The 12,667-nt window shown below is 40.8% G+C and overlaps 1 pseudogene; it reads right to left on the bottom strand.

Moving 5' to 3' along the window:
* Positions 1-9,666: 9,666 nt before the first annotated feature.
* Positions 9,667-10,771, bottom strand: LOC126506679 (adenosylhomocysteinase-like; annotated as a pseudogene).
* Between the last annotated feature and the right edge of the window lie 1,896 nt (positions 10,772-12,667).

Below are 12,667 nucleotides of genomic sequence, written 5' to 3'. Positions count from 1 at the left end.
TAGATATTGTGGGCATCTTTCACATTGCTTAACAATTTGTCGAGCAGCTTCTCTGGTCAACTTAAATTGTTTTCTTAGACTTAAGCTGTTTTGATGATGCAAAGCATGTGACTGCTGTGCAAGTTCAACCTGAGATATAGCAATTATTTTTGTAAGTTTGTCAGCTAGAGCATTACCTTTAGCTAACGGACCAGGAAGACTTGAATGCGCTCGGATATGTCCCACAAAACATGGTAACTTTCTACACTGTATGGCTTTCTGAATCTGCTGAAACAATATTTTAACTTGTTCATTTCCAGTTGCTATATAAGACACTGTTTCAAGGATTCTTAATGCTTCGTAAATATACCGGCTATCCGTATATAAATTGAAAGCCTTATTATCAAAATTCTTAAATACAAGAGCTACAGCCCGAAGTTCAACTATTTGAGCTGAAGCGGGTTCTGTCTGTACCACATGTCCTTTGCCATTGACAACATAAGCAGCTTTTCCATTAGATGAGCCATCAGTGAAAATCAACAAAGCATCCTTTAAGGGATTCTTTGCTACTATTTTAGGAAAAATGAATGAATGCTGTTGCGCAAACTGCAGTAACTGGTCAGCTGGGAAAAGATTATTAATCTGACCTTGAAACTGTGCAAATGCAATTGCCCATGAGTCACTATTTTGAAATAACCATTCAATTTGCTGCTTAGTGTAAGGAACATTGATTACAGCTGGTTCTTTACCAAAATATTTTCTAGATTCCATTCTGCTCTTCTGTGCTAAGCATGCTACTGCTTCAAAATAAGGATTTAATACTTTTGCTGGTGATACAGGCAGATGCAGCCATAAAAGTGGTCCGTTCTGCCATAAGACTGCTGTAGGAGTCAGCCTTGTAGGTAAAATACACGCTTGCCATGTCTGGCTGTAATCAATATAGCACACCTGCTGTTCCTGTATAGCCTGCTCTATCTGTGAGAGAGTCTGTCTGGCAGCTTCTGAAAGCTGCCTGCTAGAATTTGGATCACTGTCTCCTTTAAGTATCTCACTTAAGGGCTCAAGGTCTCCTGTAGGAAACCTCAAATAAGGTCTTAGCCATTGTATATCTCCTAATAGCCTTTGAAAGTCATTAAGAGTCTTTAAGTCATCTTTCCTGATTTCTATCTTTTGAGGCTTAATTTCTTTGGGGTATAACATATGACCTAGATATTGAAAAGGCGGGTGCCTCTGTACTTTCTCAGGAGCGATAACCAAACCTGCATGGCTTAGACACTGCTCTAACAATCCATATGTCTCTAGTAAAGTATCTTCATTTCTATGAGCCAACAAGATGTCATCTGAGCACACACATGCTGGTGTATGTATGTGTAGGTCAAAGGATAACTTCAGAGAACCAGTTCTCTTCTTCTACCATACAGGTCCTGGCTGGGTATTGAACTCCGGTCTCCAGCCAGCTTGGCAGCAAGCGTCATTACCAACTGAGCCATCCTCCAGCCTCAGTCTCTATGTGCGGGTATTACAAAGGTTGTAATACATACATAAGTTGTACCGTAATACTTGAACAGTGTTACTATTTGGTATATCACTATTAGATTCGGTACAAATTTTATTCTTTATTTCTACAATTTTTTATTTATATCATTTTATTTTTTTAGTTGTCTGACTGCTTTGTTTTGTTCTTGTGTTTATTTAATTGATGTGTTCCATTTGATTTTATGGTTTTGAGACATGGTCTCACCCAAGTTGTTCTTAAACTCCCCCATCATTCTGCCTCCACCTCTTGAATTCCAGCTGTGTACCCATTCTTGTCCTGACCTGTTCTGCTGTTTTCTTTTATTCTCTTCTTTTTCTTTCCTTGCTATTCCCCCTGAGGGAAAACTGTAACTCTGTGATACTACAGAGAGACTATATCCTAAAAAGAACCAGTCAAACTGTCAAAAAGGATAGAGGAAGAGGATTTGACCCAGAACCAGACAATGACAAGGAGCACAGGATTCTGCCAAATGGGAAAATCTTCTCCATACGGTTCATTGCTAAGCCAGCAAACCGCAACCCTGAAGAAGGCATGGACTTCCCTGACACCAACCAGAGACTCTGCTTCAAAATGGTACCAAATTTAAGTTTTATTAATATGTGGAGATTCCTGACAATGTCTTTGAAAAACTGCGGCGGGTCCCATCAGCGACCTATTTGACAGTCGTATGTTGCAGTCTTTTCCCCTCCCTTTCTTCTCCTACTAAAATCAACTAGAGTAGAACCTGTCAGTCTGCCCTCACCTAGGAAATGCCTAATTTATGAGAATACTTCTTCAGCTATTCATTTTTCTTGCACCTTTGAAGTCAACTTAAAATATGAGTCTTAAAACTATACACCACATGTACTTATGAAGGACTAACTTCTTAGTGAATGAAAAAGACGATCAAGAAAGTGTCAAGCAGATGTCAGTTCCTAGGATTACAGTCAGAAAAACAAGAACAGCTGGCATTTTATTTGAATGTTAGATGTATAGCATAGTTAGTGCTCCTTACAGGAGGTATTTGGGGTTTCTAGCCAGTCAATCTTCTCTTCTCTAGTGATGCTTTATAGGTGGAGGCTGCTCATTTATTTCCCAGTCTCCCAGACCCAAAATAATCACAAAGAAGCTATATTAATTACAATACTGCTTGGCCAATACCTTAAGTATATTTCTCACTAGCTCTTACATCCTAAATTAACCAATTTCTATTATTTTATATTTTTCCACAATGTTCGTAGTTTACAGGTACCAGCGTGAGGGCATCTTTCTCCTCAGGGGGCTACATGGCATCTCACTGACTCCTCTGTCTGTGCCTGGAATTCCTGTCTTGCCCTTGCACTGCCATAGGCCCAAATCAGCTTCTTTATTAACTAAAGGTAATAAAACATATTCACAGCATGCAGAGGGGAGTCCCACATCAATGCTTAGCTTAGTCGCTCTGTTACTGAAAGCTGGTGACTGAAGTCTGCAGCGCTATTGTTGACTTTGGGTCTGACTTACCCACCACCTATTTATATAGAACCATCTCACCCTATCAGGAGCCACATGGTTATTGGATGAGGTTTCCTGTGAACATGAATTTATAATTTCACTTTTAATACAATATATTTTTATTGATTTTTATTGAGCTCTACATTTTTCTCTGCTCCCCTCCTTCCCTGCTTCTACCCTCCCTTGCAACCCTCTCCCAAGGTCCCCATGTTCCTAATTCACTCAGGAGATCTTGTCTTTTTCTGCTACCCATGTAGATTAGATCCGTGTATGTCTCTCTTAGGGTCCTCATTGTTGTCTAGGTTCTCAGGGATTGTGATTTGTGGGCTGGTTTTCTTTGATTTATGTTTAAAAACCACTTATGAGTGAGTACGTGTGATAATTAATTTTGATCAAGCTTTTTCCCTCCCCCAGCTCTTGCCAGATCCTGCCTTCTCCATACACACCCAACTCTATATCGTTATTCTCTCTTTAAAAAAAATAAAAAACAAAAAACAGAACAACAGGTAAGTTTTGTGATAGCCAATTACCAATTACTTTTGAGCCTGAACCCTGCACTGGGGTGTGACCGATACTCCCAGTACCCTGTGACCATGTTTATAAAGTATTATTGAGTTACATTCCATGTTAAAGAATGAGGTGATAACACAATTGAACCTCTGAATCTTCGGTCATCCTCTCAGGTATTTCCTAAGGAGCACAGGAATTGGGTCAGGTTTCTATCAGAATTATTTTTCTATGGACCACATAGAGAAAAGAAGTAGCTTCAGTAGTACTTATATGAAAAGGAGAAAACAAAAAGGAAACACAAAGCGTTTTGCTGGCTGCTGTTTACCTGCTATGCTCCCGGCCAGGCGGTTCTTGGGACTTCATTGCCAACCTGACTTTATGTTATAAAAATCGAAGTATCAGAAAGCCTGTCCTATTCTTATTTAATAGCCTTAGTCATTTTCTATTCATTTCAGCCATGAGAAACAAATATTGACGGGAATGTTTCTTTAGAGTATTTAACATTCTAGTACATAAAATAAATTTCAGAGACTGGTGTGGGAAGTCCTTCTGTATATGTCTTACTTTTATTGGTTAATTAATAAAGAAGCTGCTTGGGTCTAGGAAAAGGGGAATAGAGCTAGGTGAAAAAATTAAACTGAATGCTAGGAGAAAGACAGAGGAATCACGGAGTCAGAGAGGTACCATGTAGCTACCAAAGGAGAAAGATGCCAGCCGGCAGTCAGATCCTTACCAATAAGTCACAACTTTGTACTGATACACAGAATAATAGAAATGGGTTATTTTATGATATAAGAGCTAGTTAACAAGAAGTCTGAGCTAATAGGCCAAACAGTATTGTAATTAATATAGTTTCTGTGTGATTATTCAGGTCTGATCAGTCAGGAAAAGAATGAGCAGTCTTGGCCTACAAAATTAAAATGTTATTAAAATGAATATTTAGAAATTGCATTCAGCAAACCCATTCAGCATTGTAAGAAAGAAACAAAATTCCATGAAAGAGAACTTTCCATCAGTATGAAAAATTAACCTAAGAAAATCAGGATAAAATTTGAAAACATGTACAAATAGACCATAGCCACATTGTCCACAATAGCAAAGACTGCCAGACAGCTACACATCAGTACTGTAGAAGCCATCAGACTTTCCTAACTATGTATCATTCTCACTCCATAAAGCTTACCGTGCTGGGCTGGGAGACACCTCAGTCTGAAATGTGCTTGTTGTTCAAGCACAGAGAACAGAGTTTGATTCCCCAGAACCTACATAAAAGTCCAGGCCACCTCAGCACTGCATAGAAGGAGCCATGGATCTCCAGGGTTCACAGCCGTTTATCAGTCCCGACTAAATGCTGTTGTCTGACAGTTTTTCTCAGGAGACAAGAACAAGCATCATGCCACCACAGATAGGGAATAATGACAAACCAAGGTACGGATAACATGAAGCCCAGTTGATGAACTACTGGGTTTATTTTGGCAGTAATTACAGCAATGTGGGTTAAGGGTTACCTACGTGAGAAAAATTACTCGAAGACAGCTGTATCACTAAAACCCACCCCTGCAATCTGTGATACTCGTGAAAGCTAGAACTCTGGAGCACAACAAGCAAACCCTAGGTAGCCGAACTGGTTGGACGGCGTCATTCCCTAATAGCTCAGCTGGTCTGAAAGTTGTCAGGACAGCTCACCTGGTCTCGATCTCTTTGGGTGGGTTGGTTGGCCTGAGAGTGTCTCTGAGCTGTCTTTACATACCTGTATATGCTTGAGGAACAAAGGACCTAAGGTATGTGATCAGTTTTAGGGAGTTAGTAGAGTTTTTGAATTGTTTACTTTCTGAGCTTAATGTGTTTCCCTTACATCCTACATCTTAAAGAACTTCCTACAAAGTCGAAAATTTATCTTAAAGAAAATCACTACACACTTGCTAAGCTCAGTGAGAAACCCTTTCTACAAACACAGATGGGCAGCTCCTGAGGCATGACATCCAAAGGTAATCCTGACTCCACGCGCATTAATATATTTGCACATACAAGCAAACAGAGCAAGATTCACAGTGATAATCATGTTATCTAGATATACTACCCAAATAAAAGCACTCACACACAGCAAGGAATTCATAATAATCATGTTGTTTACAAAGACTACCCAAATCTCAAAGAACTGCAAAAATTCAAAGGGAATATAAATTATTTTATGAATTATTTCATTTTTACAAGTAAATCTATGTGTGTGAATTAAAAAAACGGATGGACATAAAACAATATGGCAATTATTGTTTCTGTATGATAGACTAAACACTATCTTTTTATTTATAGCAAGTATGTGTTATATATAATTTAGATAAACTGAAGCTAAATTTTGAAGAAAAAGAAAAAATACGTATTTTCTGGTCATATAAATGCATAATATTAATATGTGACCAGAAGGAAGAAATCCGCATCACGAGGAAAGGGCCATAGAGCTCAAACACTGGGTGAACAACAGGCGACAGAGCCAACATTGGACCTAAGACCCTGTGCCTTGTTTCTGGGTGACAGGAAATAGCTGTAAGGACTTGCTTTCTCTTAGTAACTTTGAAAGTAAGTGTGACAGTGTCTCAGCAGAAGAGACCCAGGCCTGGTAGCTCCATTTCCATTACTGAAGATACTACAGAAATGCCTTTGTGTTATCTTCTTGGGGTGGGGTGGGGATGATGGAAATGCCTTGCAGGGTATTCTAAGGCAGTTCCACCTGCTCTCTGATCATTTAACAATTCATCATTCACCCTGTGAGGAACTTCCATTCGCCTCTCTGTCCCCCTGTCCTTTTCCTGACCCTGCTGTGTGCTGCAGTCTCCAATAGGAATCTAAGCAAGGGCCTCCCCATCGCTCCTGTGCACTGTCTGCCTGACAGAGGAGTGGCGGGCACAGGAGGAAGGCGGAGGGAGAGAGGGAGCGTTTATTCCTCAGGCATCCTTTTCCACCCGAGAAACGACTCATGGTCCCAGGCGTTTTCACATCTCTTCTTCAAACCTAGGGGTGGGGACACATCCTACCTCTGTACCACACTGCCTGCTTGGGAGCCCTGACTCTCTCTCTCCCTGCCCGCACCTTAGAAAATGGCCCTTTTATTCATCTCTCCTCAAATTACGCAGTGGAGCACGCCATCTGTTTCCTGCTAATACAAAAGCTTATCTGTAGAACCGGTTAAGAGGTCTACACCCTGTATTTTTTGTTGTTGTTATTTGTTTGTTTGTTTGAAAAAAATAAGAAAGAAGAGAAGAAAAAAAAAAACACTCATTAAATATTGTTTCATCAGCTCCATGATGGCTCAGGAGACTCAGGGGATGTGGTTCGGAATGGTCTGCACCGACCAGACTCTGCCCTGACTACACCTCTTTGCTCATTTCTTTCCTCTTCATTTCCAAAGCCACTATCTGCTTTTGTTGTTGTTGTTGTTTAGATTTGCTTCCATTCGCTAGAGCCCCTTTGCCTAAGCACTGGAAAAGCAAAAACAGTGCCTAACATATACATCTCCCATTACTAGCAGCAACTAATTAATGGCTGGCAGAGAGTGTCAGTCGATAAATATTTCAGGTCCCTAGTCTTTGGTAGGGACAAATATGAGGTGTGCCATACAACACTCCTGCACCGCCCCCTGCTGGGCGGGATGTTTCCTGCAACTGAACCGGCACACTCGGTTTCTCCCGTGTCCTTCCCTTTCTCTTCTCTCTTTCGCGTCTCCAGTGACCTCTATGTTTCTCTTTGTTATGTTCTCACACGGCTCTTCTAATCAATTTCCCATCTCAGGGCACCCAGAATTTAAATCGGCAACCACATGACACGCATTAGAATATAAAATTTAACATGCAATGGTGTAAAAATATTTTTTATTTGTTATAAGCAAATACCCATGTTTGAAATCAGTGTTCTGTGATCAACTGGGAGTTTATGCCATTTGTTTTTAGCCCATAAGAATTTTCTGAAGAACAATGCCCTAGGAAGAATTCATTTCTTTTCATGGACACCTTTTAAATTCTGCGGTAAGAGGTTATGAATGTGCGGCTAGGATGAAGTGTCTTTACCTATTAGGTGTGACTTGACGCTGTTAAAGTCAGTCAGTGGGGCATTTTTTTCCAAGTCTCCCAGAAATACAGGGCTGTAAGGAAGGACCAGTGCTCGACAAGCTAGGGGCCTTGCTTGTAGCTTTTTTCCCAAGCGGCGTGAGGGAGGGGGAGACTCAGACCTGATTCATCTCTCACGTCTCCTCTAGAGAACAGGGATCTCTGTAAAACCAGAGCAGTGGATGGAAACGAGACCAGAAGACACGGTTCATTACCTCCCTATTTCAGCCTTTTACTTTGATGAGTGAGGTGACCAAGGTGGAAGAGTTTGGATGGCTCTCCCAGACCATTCTGCTGACGCCTGGAAGGTCAGGGCTCAGCCCCAGGTGTCGAAGTTCTAAAAAAGTGAGTTCCCTTTGAAAAATGCTACTTATTCTCCTTCCGAATTATTTAAAATCCCTGCATAATTCTATGATATACATGTTTACTCTTTTGATTTTTCTCAGATAATTGTTGCAGTTGTATCAGAAGGCAAAAAGGTTTTAACATAATTACCAACATGGGTTGATGTTAATTATTTACAAAAATCATTAGAAAGTTTATATCCATTGTAAGTCTGACTTTAAAAATAGGAGAAGTGGAATATAGATCATTTTCTTTTCCTCCAAACCTCCAGCAAGGGACCTAGTGTCATATAAACCAACAGTTTTGAGGATGCTTACTATTTAAAATAATCATGCTTTAAAACAACAGTGTAAGGCATTTGTTCAGATCAACAAAGCAGTATGAAATAGTGAAACAGTAAATGCCTTCCATGGTCTATTTTGTTTATTTATTGAGAGGAAAGATATCTTTTGCTGGTTTAAATTCTAAGTTATATCTAAGTTTATAATAAATTAAGTAAAAGAGTAATCTCATTCTTTTGACATCCTCAGAATACAATACAGATGTAAACAATGATTTCAGGAAGGTAGTTGAATAAATATCTAAGTTATTTCCTGGAGTGTGTGGTGGTATGGTGGTTATATTTTTCAAAGCCTTATTAATAAGCAAGCAGCAGGTCTCTAGATGAGTTCTCCCTCTGAGTTGGCATCTATCATAAAGAATAATGCATGAGGCTTGTTTGTGACCTGGCTAATTGTAACATATTGGTAAATACTAGTTTAAGATGTTTAGATATGTCTAAGTGGTTAAAAGTTAGAATATAATGCATATGAAAACAGTTTTAATAATAAAATTCAAATGGATTTTATGAATGTGTTTAAAAGATATTACATCATTGCATGTCTTGGTTGGTTTGAATAGCAATTAATTTGTAAAGCTTCTTTTCCAACAGAACTAGGCCACTATTAATAGATTTCAATCACTTATAAATTAAAATGCAGAAATGTTATACTGTCCTGTGATAAGCCTACACATTCTATTTCTGTAATATTTGTTTCTACCTACATAAGAAGTAACATTATTTGTTAGAGAGTGGGGGAAATTAAAATATGGATAAAATGGTAGCACATAGAAAGCAATTGCTTATAATTAGAGGCAGTCTTTAGAAATTTCATATGATTTTGCCTTTGCTATACAGAAAAAAACCGATTTGAAATGAATCCTGAGTGTCTCCGTATTTTTTTCTTTAGGCATTAGAAATTGTATTTAGCTCACCTTCCTTTGTTAACATTATAAAAACATTATAAACCAAATTAATCTCTTTGTGACCCAGGCCTGTGATAATAACCATCAATTACAAAATAACCGCAAACGTTTGCCTATTTGTTTTTCTGGCCCCTTTCAATTTCTAGCTGTCACTTGTCCTTTCTTGATTATCTCTTAATCTAATCTAACATCTGTGAAATAGGGACCAGAGCTACCAATCTCAGTATTCCGAGGCTTAAGAGATGGTCCAACAGTAAATAATCCAGGCTCTGGTGGTTCCTGGCCTTTGGTGCAGCTCCTTCTGAGTTCCCAGGCTGAGAAACCAGCAGATCTGTATACCAACTGAGGGTCTGGATGGTAAACGTGGGCTTGTGACCACCATTAGCAACATCCAGCCTCAGGACTTCCACTACTCCTGAGCTCATGTCCCCTGTGGATGACTCCCATGTACCTCTTTACTGGAGACTCTTAGTTCCCCTAGCCATACCTGAACAGTATGGGTGATACAACAGAGGCCAAAGACAGAGTGACTAGCCCCACTGGAGCAAACACTGGCAAAGCAGCTACAAAGCAGGTAACATTGCTCTTGGGAAAGAGAGGTAGGACCTGAAATAAAGATGGTGGTTGGAAGATAAAGGGCAGTCCTGGCTCTCGGCAGCAGTGATGATCAGGCTTGTAAGGACCATCACTGGACATGACCAGGTACTGGGCCTCTTCCACAGTTAAACTGACCAGCTTCATATTCAATTTGCCAGGTGGACTTTGGCCCCTGCCTTATCTAGCTTTTGAGGCAGGAAGAGAACTCCAACAAGTACTTATCTTCATGGATCTGCAACTTTATCTGTGCCATCACTTGATTTGTGAAGGAGTTGTTCATCACGAGGCCAGGTGGCCCAGGGCTCAACCCAGGTTGACCAGTTGGCCTCAGCCCACAGGGTGACGCTGTGCCCATTCTTTGGTCAATAACGGTTTCCTTGGGGCTTGATGTTCACCTTCTCCACAACGTTCTCATTGAACTACTTCACATCTATCTCCACTTTGAAGTGTCCAATGTTACACACAATGGTATCATTCTTCATCGGTTTCAAGTGCCAGCCAAGGATGATATCAACACAGTCTGTGGTGGTGACAAAGATGCTGCCATCCTTACTGGTCCTGTCACCTAATAGCCCTTCATGGAAGCTTTCAGTGGAGCTAATCCTGGTGATGATGACTTGGACCCTGAAACCCTTCATAGCCTGGGCATAACCCTTGCCCATATCACCAAAAACCTACTACCACTGCCATTTTGCCCAAAACCATCATATATCTGAGACCAATTTGATACCATCTATTAGGAACTCTCAACAGCCATAGAGGTTGTCAAACTTGCTGTTGGTGACAAAATAGTTGATGATGATAGCAGGCTTCTTTTGAATCCCCTTGGTCATCATGTTGAGATACTGTGAACCACAGTTATAGATGCCTCAGATGCCCGACAGAAGCTGTGAGGATTTGTTGTGAATGAGGTCATTAGGGTCACCAGAATCATGTTGAGTCCATCTTTGAAGTGAAATGCCTGCTCAGTGCACCACAGATACATTGGTATACAGAAACAATTAGTCAAATTCTAACACAGTTCGCTATGTGCATATTTACCATTATCATTCACCATTCACAACTGATGCTTAGAAAGGTCTGCTGAACTAAGTTTCCATCCGAACTAAAGCTGTACAGCAACTCTAATCAAATAGTCAAAATCTTCTCATAGTTAATGAGCATGTAGGACCTAAGACAGTAACGAAGTCAGCAGTTCAGTTGCAAAGCCTGTAGTTAAAAAATAAGAAACGTAGTGTTATCAGAGGGGTTCTGTGACCCCCATGTCCCTCCCACCATCAGCATCCCACTGCCTAATGCCCAGTCGATAATACTTGGACGCGCTTACTTTCTGTAAGCAGCAGGACATCTAGACATGTATTAAATTGGAGTCAACCACTTAGAACTGATGGGGAATTACCATAACAATACCTACTGACCCTTTAATGATATCATTTTATATATATAATATATATATATATTAGATTACATGCCTAGTTGCGGAAATAGTGGGAATGTATCACATAAAGAAGAAACCCACCACCAGAATAGAGCTGGAGGGCTCTAGGAAAAGGGGGAGGGGAACAAACTGCCTACTTAATTCGTTTCAGAGGCTAGTATACCTCTGTCATGTCATACTGCCATCAATAGCATTTTAAAACAAGAATTTTCAACTTCAAGGTGTATGTGGTAATGTGTTTAGCTTTTGAAGTCACTGACAAAAAAGATCTGATAATGTTCCGTGTTATGACACTTCTATTATCCCACAAAATGAGGACTCTCTTCCTTTAAAAAAAAAAATGTGGTTTGGGGCTTCAAAGAGAACAGTTCTCTCCAACTACCACTGAAGGGTTCGTTTTCACTGTGTGCAGAGTACAAACTGCGGTACGGAAGTGAGACTGGCTCAGTCGGTGACACAATTAGAGAGTTTGACATGGGGTTAGCAGGGCGGACACTACTGCTATGCAACCTTGACCTGTTACATCCAAAGGTACAAGAAAAATACAAAATCCTCTGTTGTACAGTGAGATGGAAGTGGTGCTGGCTTCAGCACATACCTTCTTGACTGACTTTAGAAAGTTCCTAGAACGGCCGGGTTACTTGGAATTCCGGGGCCTGGGTCAATACACTCAGGCAGTGTGCAAGGTGCAAAGTGAATCCTGGAGGACACACAGTAATTGACGCTCTATGAATAGCTGGCGGCGGACCTAGGAACAGCATCCTTTCTTCCTCTCGGAGATCAGGCGCCAGGTGAAGGCGTAAGTCACAAACAATGCCACACCAGTTTGGAATCATGATTAATAGGGTGGTATTTATTTAAAGAGGAAAAAACTTACAGATCACCGTCCCAGACAACAGCCCTCTGCGCAACCAGGGAGTCTAGTAGCCAGCGGAGCAGGAAATGAAGAGAGAGAGAGCTGAGGGAAGTAGCCGCTTTTTTAAAGGGAGAGAGACCACGCCCCAATGGGCTGGTATCACAGCAGCTATTGGTTGGAGGAGCGGAAGGACCTCCCGCAACACCTCCCCCCTTAGACAAAGTCAAGCGTTAGAATGATTGACACGCTGACAATCTGACTGATAAAGGCTAGCGTGGAGGATCCATGGTGCATGTGCTAACAGAAGGCTGGTGACTGATGTTGACTTTCACACTCCTGAGATGTGGGCAGGAGGCAAGTCAACTCCCACCATTCATCATGAGAGCAGACCAGACTGCATCTTCTTTAGTCACACACAACACCAAAATAAGAAAAAGCAGGCACTTCAATTTGTTTTCTCTTCAGTGATGAATTAAACACCCAGTGTTCTTTACAGAGAAAGCACAGAGGGGTGTCCTTTTAGCAGCCCCTTTTGGGGGGAGGCAAAAGGAACAAGAGGTGCATTGCTGTAGCAGGATGATAGGTAA

Source organism: Alexandromys fortis, unplaced genomic scaffold (assembly GCF_014885135.2).
Source record: "Alexandromys fortis isolate MF-2015 unplaced genomic scaffold, M_Fortis_MF-2015_v1.1 scaffold_66, whole genome shotgun sequence".
Lineage (NCBI taxonomy): Eukaryota > Metazoa > Chordata > Mammalia > Rodentia > Cricetidae > Alexandromys > Alexandromys fortis.
The sequence above is the reverse complement of the archived record's forward strand: the minus strand, read 5'-3'. Positions and strand labels throughout refer to the sequence as shown.